Raw genomic sequence first — 13417 nt, 5'->3', positions numbered from 1 at the left:
TAAAGGGAGACAGGAGAGAATGCTGAATTACAACTAATAATGAAGGTCTAGATAATGAATCCTCCTGGATTGAATAGAAACCTGGGATTCCTCTCTCATTACCAAGGCCTATTTCTCCAGGCCTACTACATCTCTGCATATCACACCCAATCCAATCACGCCTGCTGATGTCATTTACATGACATTTACATTGCCATTGTGTGTCTAATTTACTCTTCTCTACTTAAGGATAGATGGACTCACATTCTAGCTGTGGCTCACGTCGTCTTTCAGGTGCTTGCTCTTTTCTATTGTAAAAGACCATCAGTTCCTCATTCATTTTACTAAACAGAAAGAGTTTTACACACACAAACAAAGCTACCAGGGAGAAAATTATGTGAAGTTCTAGGGGAAGGGTCAATTATGCAGTCACCACCTAAAAAGCCCTAGGCCTTGTGGGAAACGGCCTAACGCCAGCAATGGCTAGCATTGAAAGTCGAGCTTTTTTGGTGGATCATAATTCTGGCAAGGGAATCATAGAGGGCTGATGAGCAAAAAGCATTTCAATAAGATGAAGTTTAAAATAAAAAAATATATTTTTTTCTCTCTCCTCACCCCTGCAAAAGGCACCGGCAGTCTTTGCATTTTTGCTCTGTCATGGCTTCTGTGCTGCAGCACTGTTTTCAGGTGCACCCACATGAAGTAGACCTCTATTCTTTTTGTTTCCTTGTTTTATCAGTAACAGTAGAAGAAAATATTTCTCCTTGTAACTCTAGAAGGGGCTGCCCTTGAAGAGCGTCTGGACAGTATGATTAGTCCAACCTCCTGCACAATGCAGGAAATTCACAACTACCTCCCCCACCCACACACCCAGTGACCCCTACTCCATGCCCAGATGGCCAAAATGCCCTCCCTCTCATGAGGAGGAGGAGGAGAAGAAGAGTTGGTTTTTATATGCAAACTTTATCTACCACTTAAGGCAGAATCAAACCGGCCTACAATTGCCTTCCCTACCCCTCCCCAGAACAGACACCCTGTGAGGTGGGTGAGGCTGTGAGGGCAGGACTTGTCCAATGTCACCCAGCTGGCTTCGGGTGCAGGAGAGCGGTAACAAATCCAGTTCACCAGATTAGCCTCCATCACTCATGTGGAGAAGTGGGGAATCAAACCCGGTTCTCCAGATCAGACTCCACCGCTCTAAATCACCACTCTTAACACCATGCCGGCTCTAAGGTCATAGAATCAGCATTGCTGACAGATGGCCATCCAGTCTCTGCTTAAAAACCTCCAGCGAAGGAGAGCTTACCACCTCCCAATGACTTCGGTTGGCTCCGATATCACCCCGCCCCCCATGAAAACCTGCTCTCAAACTGAAGGTCGCTCCAAATAGCGTGGCTTTGTTCCCCTGCCATCCAGTGGCACTGGGGTCGGTGGGTGGGTAAATGCAGATATGGGTGCGACAGCGGCATGATGCAAGGAAAGTGAGAAAAACCAATATTTAGATGACCAATTACCAATACCTCTGCAACAAAAGCACCACAGCCTTACTTCAGAGAAAGAAAGAGACCACACTGAAACTGGACCTCTTAGTCCTTACCCAGAGGGGTGGCAACTCCATTGCCCTCCAGTGGAATCGCCCCGAAGGCTGACCCTCTCCCGGGCTCTGATAGGTCCTTCTCAGCTTCCAGAAAATCAGCCGTCCCTCCTGAGGGACCCTAGAACAGCACAAAAAGGGGAAAGAGAGAGAGAGAGAGATGAGAAAAAGAAGAGTGTTGCCCAAAGCTGGGAAGGGGGGTGCCAGCTTTCCAGAGAAAGTAGGGCATTTGAAAAGGCGAGGATTTTAAGGATAGTTGCTTTGGAGGTTCCCGAATGAAATGCATGCTCACCTGCCCTGCCTGCTTCCTGGCCTCCGCCTGGCTCAGGAGGAACCCTTCTGCCAGGGCCACCGCCTGGGAGCTGGTCTCTGGCCTGCATTCTCTCACCCAGCTCTGCATCTTCGGGGGAAGGACGCTCAGGAACTGCTCCAGGATCACCAGGTCCAGCCTTTCCGGCTTCAGCCACCGATGGCAAAGACGGTAGAATTGGCTGCAGACCTCTCGGGGCCCTTCAGTCTCCAGATAGGTAAGACACCTGAGAAACTGGCACTCGGGATCTGAGCTGGATTTGTCCTTATCACTCGGGATCTTGAGTGCAGATCTCTCCTACAAGGCCTCACTTTTCACAACTTGGAGGGTTAGAAGATCCTTCTCCTGATTCAGGTGGTAGGTATTAGAGCACTGTGTATTTTACAATTTATATTATATGGTGCAATTTTTGAAGGTTGTATAAATGCTCTTTTTAATTTTTGTATCTTTTCTGTTTTTTTCTGTTTTTTTCTTTTATGATTTTCATACTTTGTTTTGTTTTTCTTATTATCAAAATAATAAAAAATTATTTAAAAAATAAAGAAACTGGCACATGGGATCTGAGCTAGATTTGTCCTTATCACTCAAGATCTTGAGTGCAGATCTCTCCCACAAGGCCTCACTTTTCACAACTTGGAGGGTTAGAAGATCCTTCTCCTGATTCAGGGACAGACAATTCCTGCTCTTCCATCTTATCAAGGATGCTTTTGACCAGGCTGATGGAGTGCCTTCCTCTGCCCCACTTTTTTCTGACAAGGCCGGGACTGGCCAACTGGGTGGGGCTCCTCAGTCCTGCAAAGGAAACCAAATCATTTGTGAGCAAACTGTGACCCTCCTCGGGCAAAAGAGCACGCAGGCTCCTTTTCTCCACCACAACTTATTGTCCATCAATTTGTCCAGTCCCCCCTTAAAAGCATCTAAGCCAGTGACCCCTAAGCCATTCCCAGAGAACAACCCCCACAAGTATAGCGAGTGGTGTTCCTGTCTGACTTTCCTCTACTGCTCATCAATTGTATTGCATGACGGACTTCTGTGACTATCAGAGAGGGAGAAGATGGCTTAGCCGCCACACACACACACTTCCTCCACACTAAACGGTATACATCTTCATCACATCCTTCTTCTCCTTGCTGAGTGAGGAAGCCCAGTGTGCTGCAGCCTTTTCTCCTAGGGAAAATGCTCCGCCCTCTCGAGCCTTTGGGGTGCCCTTCTTGGTACCTTTTCCAGCCATGCTACGACTTCCTTTCTGGGGCAGGCCAAGAAGAAACATCCACTGCCTTTCCAGTTCAGCTGCACTGACATGTATGCAAATAAATTGCGTTGCTAGAAGATGCAACATTTTTCCTGACAGTCCCTCGAACAGGACCGAGTCATTTTTTTCCATTGTGACAATTCACTGTTTGCACTGAATTAAGATCCCTCAAGATCCCTTTCTCGGGCAGTCACCACCATCAGTGGATTCATGAAGAAAGAACCAGGAAGTGCAAATAACGAACTGGGAACCAACCAGCCTCGCTTCAACGGCACCACTTTTAAAGCCGATTTCCACGGGGAAAAGGTTGCATCCATTCCTCTGTGTCCTGGTCTTTAGGTTGTTTCCCCCATCATGGATCATGGGGGAGTGGCTGCGGGCGGCCAAGGGAGCATATAAGCAGGGCCGTTTGCACCAAGTTCTCCAGTTCTGTTCTGTACTACAATAAAGCGTGTTGGAACTCTGTCTCGACCTCGTGTGTCCTCCCCACGCGGACTTAACAGGCAGGAACTGCCGGGGGCTGAAAACAGAAGCCAAAGTCATCAAGCTGAGTCAAGGTCAGTCAGGCCAGTCCAAGGGGTCAGAAATCCATAGGGTCATTGCTGAGAGCCCTGACATGGATGGCCCAGGCTAGCCTGATCTCGTCAGATCTCAGAAGCTAAGCAGGGTCAGCCCTGGTTAGTATTTGGATGGGAGACCACCAAGGAAGTCCAGGGTTGCTGTGCAGAGGAAGGAACTGGCAAACCACCTCTGTTAGTCTCCTGCCATGAAAACCCCAAAAAGGGTCGCCATAAGTTGGCTGCGACTTGAAGGCACTTTACACACACACACACACATTGCTGAGAAGCGTCAGCAGCAAAAGATTCAGGCTCTTTTGCAAAGTTGCATCCACAAGTTGCCGCCTCCCTTTTCCTTACGTCTTCATCCCACAAAGACTCACTCTTCTCCAAGCGACGCCTTTGAGCCTCCAATCTGGTGCTGCACCTTGCAATTCTTCTCCGTAACACTGTCTGAGTCGCTGAACCTGTTCAGGTGAGCTGGTTGGCTGTTCATCTGAGGAGCAGCTGGGGCTGAGTCAGAGGAGCCAGGTGCTTCACCATTCTGCGCGCTTGCCAGTGGCCTGTCCCTAGTCAACCCCTGCAGGGCTGTCTACGCTCTCCCCCCCCCCACCCGCCTTCTGCGTCTCCAAAGACCCCATCTTGCACGGGGACCACCCCCCTCCCTAGGCCTGGCCGTGGTGCACCGCCCTGCACAGAGGTCCCCCCGCCTCCTTCCACCTTCCCCTAGCTACCCAATCCCCCCCCCCTGCCCAAATGCGTCCAGCTCACCCGCGCTGCAAGGGACGCAGCAGCAGCTGCTCCCGGGCGCTGGGAGAAAGAGATACCCGGATTCCTAGAAGGGGAGGGGCTGGAAGCGACTCCGGAGTCTTCCATGCGGCCTCTCTAGGAACCCGCACTCTCTCCCTTTAACCCTTCCTCCCCTGCAGGTCCTCGCCGCCCCCAGATACCCAAGAGCCGCGCAGGCTCCGAGTCTACAGAGAGAGGAACTCTGCGGTGGGACTTGGCTGCTCCTGGTGGGGACGCGCCTCCCACATGCAATGCAATATGCAATGCAATATACAATGCAATATGCAATGCAATATGCAATGCAATGCGGAGAGAGGGAGGGAGGGTGTTATGATGGTTATTGCAAGCTCTGAAGGACTGAGCTGGGACTCACGGAAGCTCATACCCTGCCAGAAATTTTTGTTAAGTCTTTAAGGTGCTACCGGACTCTTGCTCTTTTCTACTATTGCAAACGCTGTTGGGCCCAAAGACAGACTGCGGAGAGAGGAAAAAACCCGCCGCGGGGGGCTTCGGGCTTCTGCCCTCTGAGCCCAGGGCTGCTATCTAGAGAGGAAAAAGGCCGCCTCTGCGCTCGCCTGGCTGCAAAATGGACTTTGCATGCCCTTTGGGAGAACCTGGGCTTTTGTTCCTGCTGCAATATCAGGGCGGGGGAATGCATTGCTGGGGAGGGTTGCGACCCCCTGGAGGAAAACGTGCCCTGCCCCCTTGAGAGGGTGTCAAAGGAGGCGTTCGTCTCTGTGCCATGGGAAGCGTGAGCTGCCCGTTTCCATACCTTAAGCCTTCCCTGGACAAGAACATTTTTCTCTCCACATGGTTGGCAATGCTCAAGTGGGGCTGGTTTTCTTGGGACAAAACCAAGGTCCCCTAAGCCCTTTCAGCCTGGCAACACCCTGCTCACCCCTTTCCCCATGATTTGTAGTTCAACAAAGTCTGGGTTGAGCCACCACGTTGCCTCTGGCTGTTGGGTGACAACTGTATGATAGGGAACGCCATACCCGTCTCTGCCCACTCCCTGCTAACTCCAGCTGTGTTCTGCCCTAAGGGATGCCCAATGACATGTTCAAGATGTCGGTCTTTGACCCAGGGATGCCCAGGCTTGGATGGCTGCGGCTGGCTGTGCAGGAGCCACTGGTCCCCAGTTGTGGTCATCAGCCAAGCATAGAAGGGGTACAGCAGCACCTCCAGGACTGACCTCATACCTGCCCCCCCACTCACCTTGCTGGCTCCTGTGTGAAGGGAGGGTGGGCCAGTGGGTGAACTGGGTGAATGTCTTCCTGCTCTGAAGAAGGGGGGCTCTGTCACCTGGGGTAGATATCTGAATGGGAGTATTAATGTGGGGGGTAGAGGGTCACAGGGACCAAGCTAGCCCTTGGCCCCAAAATGGTCTGGGGGTTGGGTAGCAGAGCAGCAATTCCACCATACATGTTCCTGTACTTGTGTTCAGCGTTGCCCCTGACATCTTGCCCCGCTGCTGCTTCCTCCTGCTGCCCATTGCCCTGCTCCCCAGTCCAGGGGCCTTCCGACACCTCCCCTATAGGGCCCACCTGCAGCTGTTAACAGGTGGCCGTATTGTGGAGCCACATCTTCAGCCGGCCAAATGTACTTATCTGTTTGTGGGCTTGGTTGTAGGCAGCATGGTCAGGCGGCTCATCTCTGGAATACGGCATCAGTAGGTATGAGAGGAGGGGGTATCTATGGTAACCTGTCTAGGCATGCATTTAATTATTTCACTTCCTTTCTACTCCACCTTTTTGCCAAATGTTAGTCCAGAACACCTTAGAGACCATCAGCATTTTGGGGATATAAGTTTTCAAGAGTCAAAGCTCCCTTTGTCTATGTATCTACTAATTTTGTCCACAGTCAATCAACGGGTGTCGAAGGAAGTGATTAGATCTACAAATGCCATTAATTTCTGTAGGAAATTGAGTTTTTCTTAAGAATGATCCTGAGTCTGATTAAGGACTAAACAAAGTGAGTTTATTCAGAAACCACAAACTTGGTAAACGGCTGAGAGACAGGCTTATTTCTAACTAGGGTCCATAACTAACAGGGCAACATGAGGCATGTTGCTCCTCTCTTTCACTGTAACAAGAAGGAAGAGTAGGGGTGCATTATGGGGACAAACAAGATCACAGGAAGAGAAGGGAGAAGGATCACAACCTTTCTATCTATCCAACTCTTACACTTGCTGCCCCCTGCTGATCTTCCTTTCTTTAATCAATCTTTGTGCACTAGACATTGTATTTCCAACAATATCGACTTGGTGGGACCCTAAATACCCTGTTGAGCCAGCTCATAAAGAGTCAAGCAACCATCAATGGTATCTAACCCTTTCCTGAAGCTTGTTTGTTTAAGATGGATAACATTATTGGAGACCGCCCAAATCTCCAACGTGCACAGCAAAAACTGGCTGTGCAATTTGGAGGCTGTGTCCTGTTGTAGGCACAGAAGATTATAGACACATATGGTATGAATATATCGATAATGGTTGCTATGAAAGATATATATGTTAAATGCTATGCATAATAGAAGGATTTTTGTATGAATATAATCTTATGCTTATAGTAAAACATCTTCAGAGATATGTTCAAAGTTTACAAAATGATATCTGAAGAACAGGAAGGGTCTTGATTTCAGATATGATGCCTGGGGGCTAGAATAAACATAGATTAACTTTCCCATGAAGAATAGTATTTAAGGGGACTGAAAGAAGGGCTCTTTGGAAGTTTTGGTAAGTAAAACATCCCAGCGGTAGGTTGTGTGTGATGGAAATCTTATGATCTGTGTATTCTGTGTAACTATCTAAAAGCTAGCACTATTTGAATTTGAATACTTTTATACTATAAGAAACTGCCTGCTTATGTGATGTACTTTTGATGAAAATGTTTGCTTCACATAGCTGTACATAAGCCTGCCATCAGATGACAATATTATACTATGCATTTCACTGATTGTATTCTGTCATTGTCTGACTCTGTCTATATACTTTGAAATATTGCATTGCATTGCTTTAATATTTCTATTTTACCCATTCTATTTTACTTATCAGCTTGGACTAGCCTTTTATTATTACTGAAGTTTTAGGAATAAAAATAATCTTTTTGGTTCAAGAAGGTGCCTCGCACTCTTTGATAGCGCAGTCTACTAAAGAGCCATATCTCTTAGTAAGATATAAGTCTTAAAGATTCGGCTATAGATACAGGTCCGAGCTGCTTCAAACTAATTGGACAATAGTTCTGGGGAAACAATTTGCAAGCAATCTCGTCAGATCTCAGAAGCTAAGTAGGATCGGCCTTGGTCAGTATTTGGATGAGAGACCACCAAGGAATACCAGGGTCATGATGCGGAGACAGACAATGGCAAACCACCTCTGAACATCTCTTGCCTTCAAAAGCCCACCAAGGGTTGTGCTGCGACTTGATGGCAAAAAACAAAACAAAAACACCATTTCCAACCAGAAGGGAAAATGCTAGTTGAACTAATCTGGGTTAAAAGGAGGCCAAAACAGTCAACCACCAATCCAAGAAATGCCTATACATCTCTGGGAGAATCCGATAGTCACCTAGTGACTTGACAAAAGAAACAGAACCAATAAGACCACCAATCTGAGACTCTGAAATGGGGTAAGAAGAAGGCATACCAAATTCCTGGCTATATTGTGTATAGCCAGTCTCACTCTGTCCTCATGACCCACAGTTCATTGTACAGCAATGCTTAGGGACTGCTGTAAATAACAGATGTTTCCAACTGTTCTTAAAAATGAAGCCAATTTAACGTTATTCTAATATTCTTATCTGGGCTCCCAGATATTGCTCATTTTCATCCGGCTGTGTGTTAAAAGACAAGGAGGAGTAGATGGGAAGCAGTTTTTCAGTACAAGAACTGAAGGACTCTTTGGCAGCATCCTGAATAATGCTTAGAGAAGCTAAGCTCAAGGGATACATGGTATCAGGTTGCACCCTCAGCATGCTGGGAGCAGGAAGCAATACCTGGGAGGTCTACCAGCTTAAAAGGTCAAAGCGACTAGTGGATCTGTTCTCTCATGGATGCCCAATAGATCACACAGGGGCCCTTTAAAGACCCACTGAACAGGACCTTCCATCCTGCTCTTTGATGTGAAGCTACATTTCCTCCAACAAACAAAATCCTCCTTTGGAATGATAGTTATGCTCCAGTAGAAAACAAACCATGTCAGTCCCTCTACTGACTCAAACATCTCTTCACACTTTTTGTGTTAGTTCTCTTGTACTTTTTGACACGCTCATTAAAACCTATAAAAACCAGTTTGAAAACCTACAATATTATCTTCATGTCTTCATAACAAAGCTTTTCGCACACTTGGAAGTTTTATGTGCTTTTGGCTATGTGTCTTCTTTGATGGCAACCCAGGGTTCCCCTTCTGAGAGATGCTTGCCACATTCAGGGCAGTACTAGATAACACTTTTCCAGGAAGTAAAAATTATGTCTCTTTCGGTTTAGAGAAAGCAGTTTTCTCCCTATCCCATACTACTATGATCTGGGTCCCCAAAGAAGTCAGCGGGCAATAGAATCAGAACGGACAAATTAATTCTTTACTAACTAATTAAACTGGGAAATTGACTGCCACTGGAAAAATAAGGGTGAGCACAGATGGCTTTAAAAGAAGATTAGATAGATTCATGGATTAGAGTTTCATTAGTGGCTAAAAGGCATGGTGATTAAAAGGGAACCTCTATATACGCAGCCAGCAAAACTCTGGCACCAGTACTTGGAGAAATAATGCTTTATTTAATGCATTCAATTATTTAATCTGGAATGAGACTTGGAGCTTGGGGGAGGGGAAGAGCTGAGAATGGTTTGGGAGAGGCTTTATCCCGATGCTGCACAGAGATGCTGATTTTCTCCCACTGCTGCCAACAATCATGGTTTTGAAGAAGAAGAGGTGGTTTTTATATGCTGACAATACATGAGTGGAGGGTTCACAGTGCTGCTCCTGACCGCTAGGAATCCAGGTAGAAGCTGGGTCAGTCACAACCGCTCAGCGGCAGAGTTTACAGTGGAATGATGTCTCAGACTCTCTAGCCCTTCCCCCCTTGATTTGGACTAAGAGAGTCTCGTACAGATAACAATAAGACTACCGGCTTATCTAGAGATCAGGCATGAAACACTGTACTCTCTATTAACATACTGTTATACCATATTGTCACCCAAACTGTTCATATGAAAGCAACATACATGTCCTTGATAATATATTTTATAGATCCACGGTACCCAAGAGAATCAGTATTTGAATCAACAGGCCGTCCTGCATAAAGAGGTTAAAGCTAATCATTTTGAGTGAGTAAAACCTTGCCTTAAAACAACTTGCCCGTTCCAATACAGAAAATATTTAAAAGAACTGGCATAATACTTCATAGGGGTTTGATAATAGTCGCCCAAATGTGGTAATTTTTCCATTGGAAACAAACTAAGCAACAACCACTTTTTTTGTGTGTCGTCCAATCACGAATAATTTATGGCAACCCTGTAGGGTTTTCATGGCAAGAGACATTTGGAGGTGGTTTGCCATTGTCTACTTCCACATCATGACACTGGGGCTCCTTGGAAGTTACCTATCCAAATACTAACCAGGGCTGACCCTGCTTAGCTTCTGAGATCTGAGGAGATCAGGCTAGCCTCAGGCTATCCAGTCAGGGCAACCACAATTTAGGTCCCAGCAAACAGAAGGCCGCCCTGACCTTGATGGCCCAGGTGTTAACGCCAATTAGAAGGGTCTCCTTTTATTTGGGGGGATTCACTAAGAAGACTATGAACCTCGCGAGAGGCTGGCGCTTGGGATCTTGGAAATCTATTTTTATGGGGATGAGCACACCAGTGGAAATACTGTCAATAAAGAGGCGTTTTATAAAGTTGAAGGGTTTTTAATTAAAGAACTTACACAGCATACGCTTACACAAAAATGTACACCATAGATCCGTGTTGCCGAACCTATGGCTCGCGTGCCGCAAGCGGCACACTGAGCCCTCTCTGTGGACACGCGCAGAGCCCTCACGTCTGCCTAGGGCTGTGCCATGTTGCCGTGGTGCGGTGCTCCTTCTCCCCAAGCCCATGCTCCCCAAGCCTGCGCTGGCACCCTCCCTCTCCTTGCACCGGGGCAAGCCCCTCCCTCTCTCTCAGCTGAGCTGGGGCTGCAGCTCAGCTGTTTGTCGGGGGCCCGGCCCCGCCCCTCTTCAGTTTGAACCAGGAGGCTGTGGCTTAGCACCTTGCCACGCCCCCCTCCTCTTCAGCTGTTTGTCGGGGGAGCTCAGTTTGGACGGGGAGCTCAGCTGTTTGTCGAGGGCCCCGCCCGTCTTCAGTTTCTGCCATTCTGCTTTCCTAGGTAGGTATTACCACATTGATTGCTCTGCCTTTTTTTTATCCCTGCTTACTCTGTCAGCTTCTCATCATCCCTTACCATCCAACTGACTCTCTGCACCCCATTCCAACTGCCTTTTCAAACATCAACATTGTTTTTTCCCCCTTACAGAATGTTAAGCATCCTGCTGACTCACCAATATATCTAATTCTGAACTTGGTCCCAGGGTGCAGCTGTTTTAAAAAGGCCCTTTACAGAGACAACAAGGTACTAACTTCTCAGCTGAACCCTCCCCTCCACACCAGGTACGATTATCTCCTAGCAAGGAGACAGAAAAAGATTTGTCTACCAGGAACAATACCCACCCAGTTGGGGAGGACATTTTTAATTGGGAAAATGAAGAAAGTTAATATCCTCCCAGCCCAGTGTGGTCTGTCCCTATGGCTGCATTTTAGGGTGAAAAAAACATGTGGAGATCTAGTAATGGATTGGTTCTTGTAGGTTATCCGGGCTGTGTAACCGTGGTCTTGGTATTTTCTTTCCTGACGTTTCGCCAGCAGCTGTGGCAGGCATCTTCAGAGGAGTAACACTGAAGGACAGTGTCTCTCAGTGTCAAGTGCGTAGGAAGAGTAATATATAGTCAGAAAGGGGTTGGGTTTGAGCTGAATCATTGTCCTGCAAAAAGTAACAAAGGTAATGTGCTAACCATTGTCCTGTAAGTATCAAGATAATGTGCTAATGAGGGTGTGGTATGTTAATATGGAACCATTGTATCCTGAAGTGATCTGTTAATGTGTGAAATCCAAAGCTAATCTGCATGGCTATTGTTGACTGTAGTCTTTGTTAGTCTGGAGGTTTTCAAGACAGGAAGCCAAGCCTTATTCATTCTTAAACTCTCTTCTGTTAAAGTTGTGCTGATGTTTATGAATTTCAATGGTTTCTCTGTGCAATGTGACAAAATAGTCTTTCAGTGTCTTGGAATAAGACCCTGTGTCCTGTTTGTGTCAGTCCATGTTCAGCCACTGCTGATTTCTCAGGTTGGCCCAGTCTGCAGTATCTTTCATGTTCTTTTATCCTTGTTTGTATGCTGCGTTTTGTTGTCCCGATGTAAACTTGTCCACAGCTGCAAGGTATATGATATACTCCTGCAGAGGTGAGGGGGTCTCTTTTGTCTTTGGCTGATCGTAGCATTTGTTGTATTTTCTTGGTGGGTTTAAACACTGTTTGTAGGTTATGTTTTTTCAAAAGTTTCTCCATCCTATCAGTGACTCCTTTAATAAATGGCAAGAATACCTTTCCTATGGGAGACTATTTTTCCTGAGTTTTCTGATTTTTGTTTTTTTTAATGGCCCTTCTGATTTCATTCTTGGAATAGCTGTTTGCTAGCAGTGCGAGATTTAGATGATTAGTTTCTTCCTTGAAAAACTGTGGTTCACAGATCCGTCTTGCACGGTCCATTAATGTTTTGATTATTCCTCTTTTCTGTCGGGGGTGGTGGTTGGAGTTTTTGTGTAAGTAGTGATCTGTGTGAGTTGGTTTCCGGTAGACTTTGTGACCTAACTGAAAGTTTGTTTTACGGATGACAAGGGTATCAAGAAATGGGAGTTTACCCTCAATTTCCTTTTCCATGGTAAAATGAATGTTTGGATGGATATTATTAAGATGGTTTAGAAAGTCCATTAATTTTTTTTCACCATGGCTCCAAATAGTAAATGTGTCATCTACGAACCTGAACCAGACTGTAGGTTTGTAAGGTGCCGATTCTAATGCTGTCTTTTCAAAATATTCCATGTAAAAGTTTGCTATTACTGGACTGAGTGGACTTCTAAACCATCTTAATAATATCCATCCAAACATTCAGTTTACCATGGAAAAGGAAATTTCAGTTAGGCTTTGCAGTGAGTAGACAGTACTGACCTTGATAGACAAAGGTCCATGAAGTTTCAGGTGTCCCATGTGGCTGGTACTACAGTGGCTTTGTTCTCAGGCGTGGGCCATATCTTTGACCCTCCTGTCATGCCAGGATGTATCTCTGTTTGTCTACCTAGCTTCCCCCAAGCCTCATTTCTAGAAGAAATTTCCAACTCTGATTCTATGATCTTGGAGGAGTCTTCCTTGCCCTTAGCCAGCCCAGCTTTAAGCCTCTTATTTATGCAAATTCCCCAAGAAGGGAATATCAATCAAAATATGTGAACGTATGAGTTTTTTCTAAACTAAAACCTCAGTATTCAGGTTAAATTGCTGTATTGGCACTTGGCGATAAATAAGTGGGTTTTGGGTTGCAGTTTGGGCACTCGGTCTCTAAAAGGTTCGCCATCACTGCCATAGATAAACACAAGGCCTAAGGGATGATTGATACGGTTTTCCCGTGTGGAGTCCCTGATAGGAAGAAAAGTGGGAACGTTGATTGAAGCACTTTCCACACTCTAAGCATTGGGATGGTTTCTCCGTAGTTTGGATTCTTTGATGGGAAGCAAAGGCCGAACTGTCACTGAAGCTTTTTCCACGCTCTGAACATTGATATGGTTTCTCCCCAGTGTGGATTCTCTTATGGGCAGCAAGGCTTGATCTGTCACCAAAGGTTTTTCCACACTCTGTGCAT

General features: G+C 46.4%; 1 pseudogene; it reads right to left on the bottom strand.

Annotated features, from left to right (window-relative positions):
• The window catches only part of LOC130472944 (zinc finger protein 345-like), a 33099-nt pseudogene extending 27421 nt beyond the window's left edge, over positions 1 to 5678 (bottom strand).
• Positions 5679 to 13417: the final 7739 nt, after the last annotated feature.

Source organism: Euleptes europaea, chromosome 1 (genome assembly GCF_029931775.1).
Source record: "Euleptes europaea isolate rEulEur1 chromosome 1, rEulEur1.hap1, whole genome shotgun sequence".
Lineage (NCBI taxonomy): Eukaryota > Metazoa > Chordata > Lepidosauria > Squamata > Sphaerodactylidae > Euleptes > Euleptes europaea.
Note: the sequence above shows the minus strand (reverse complement) of the source record. Positions and strands in the feature narration are given on the sequence as shown.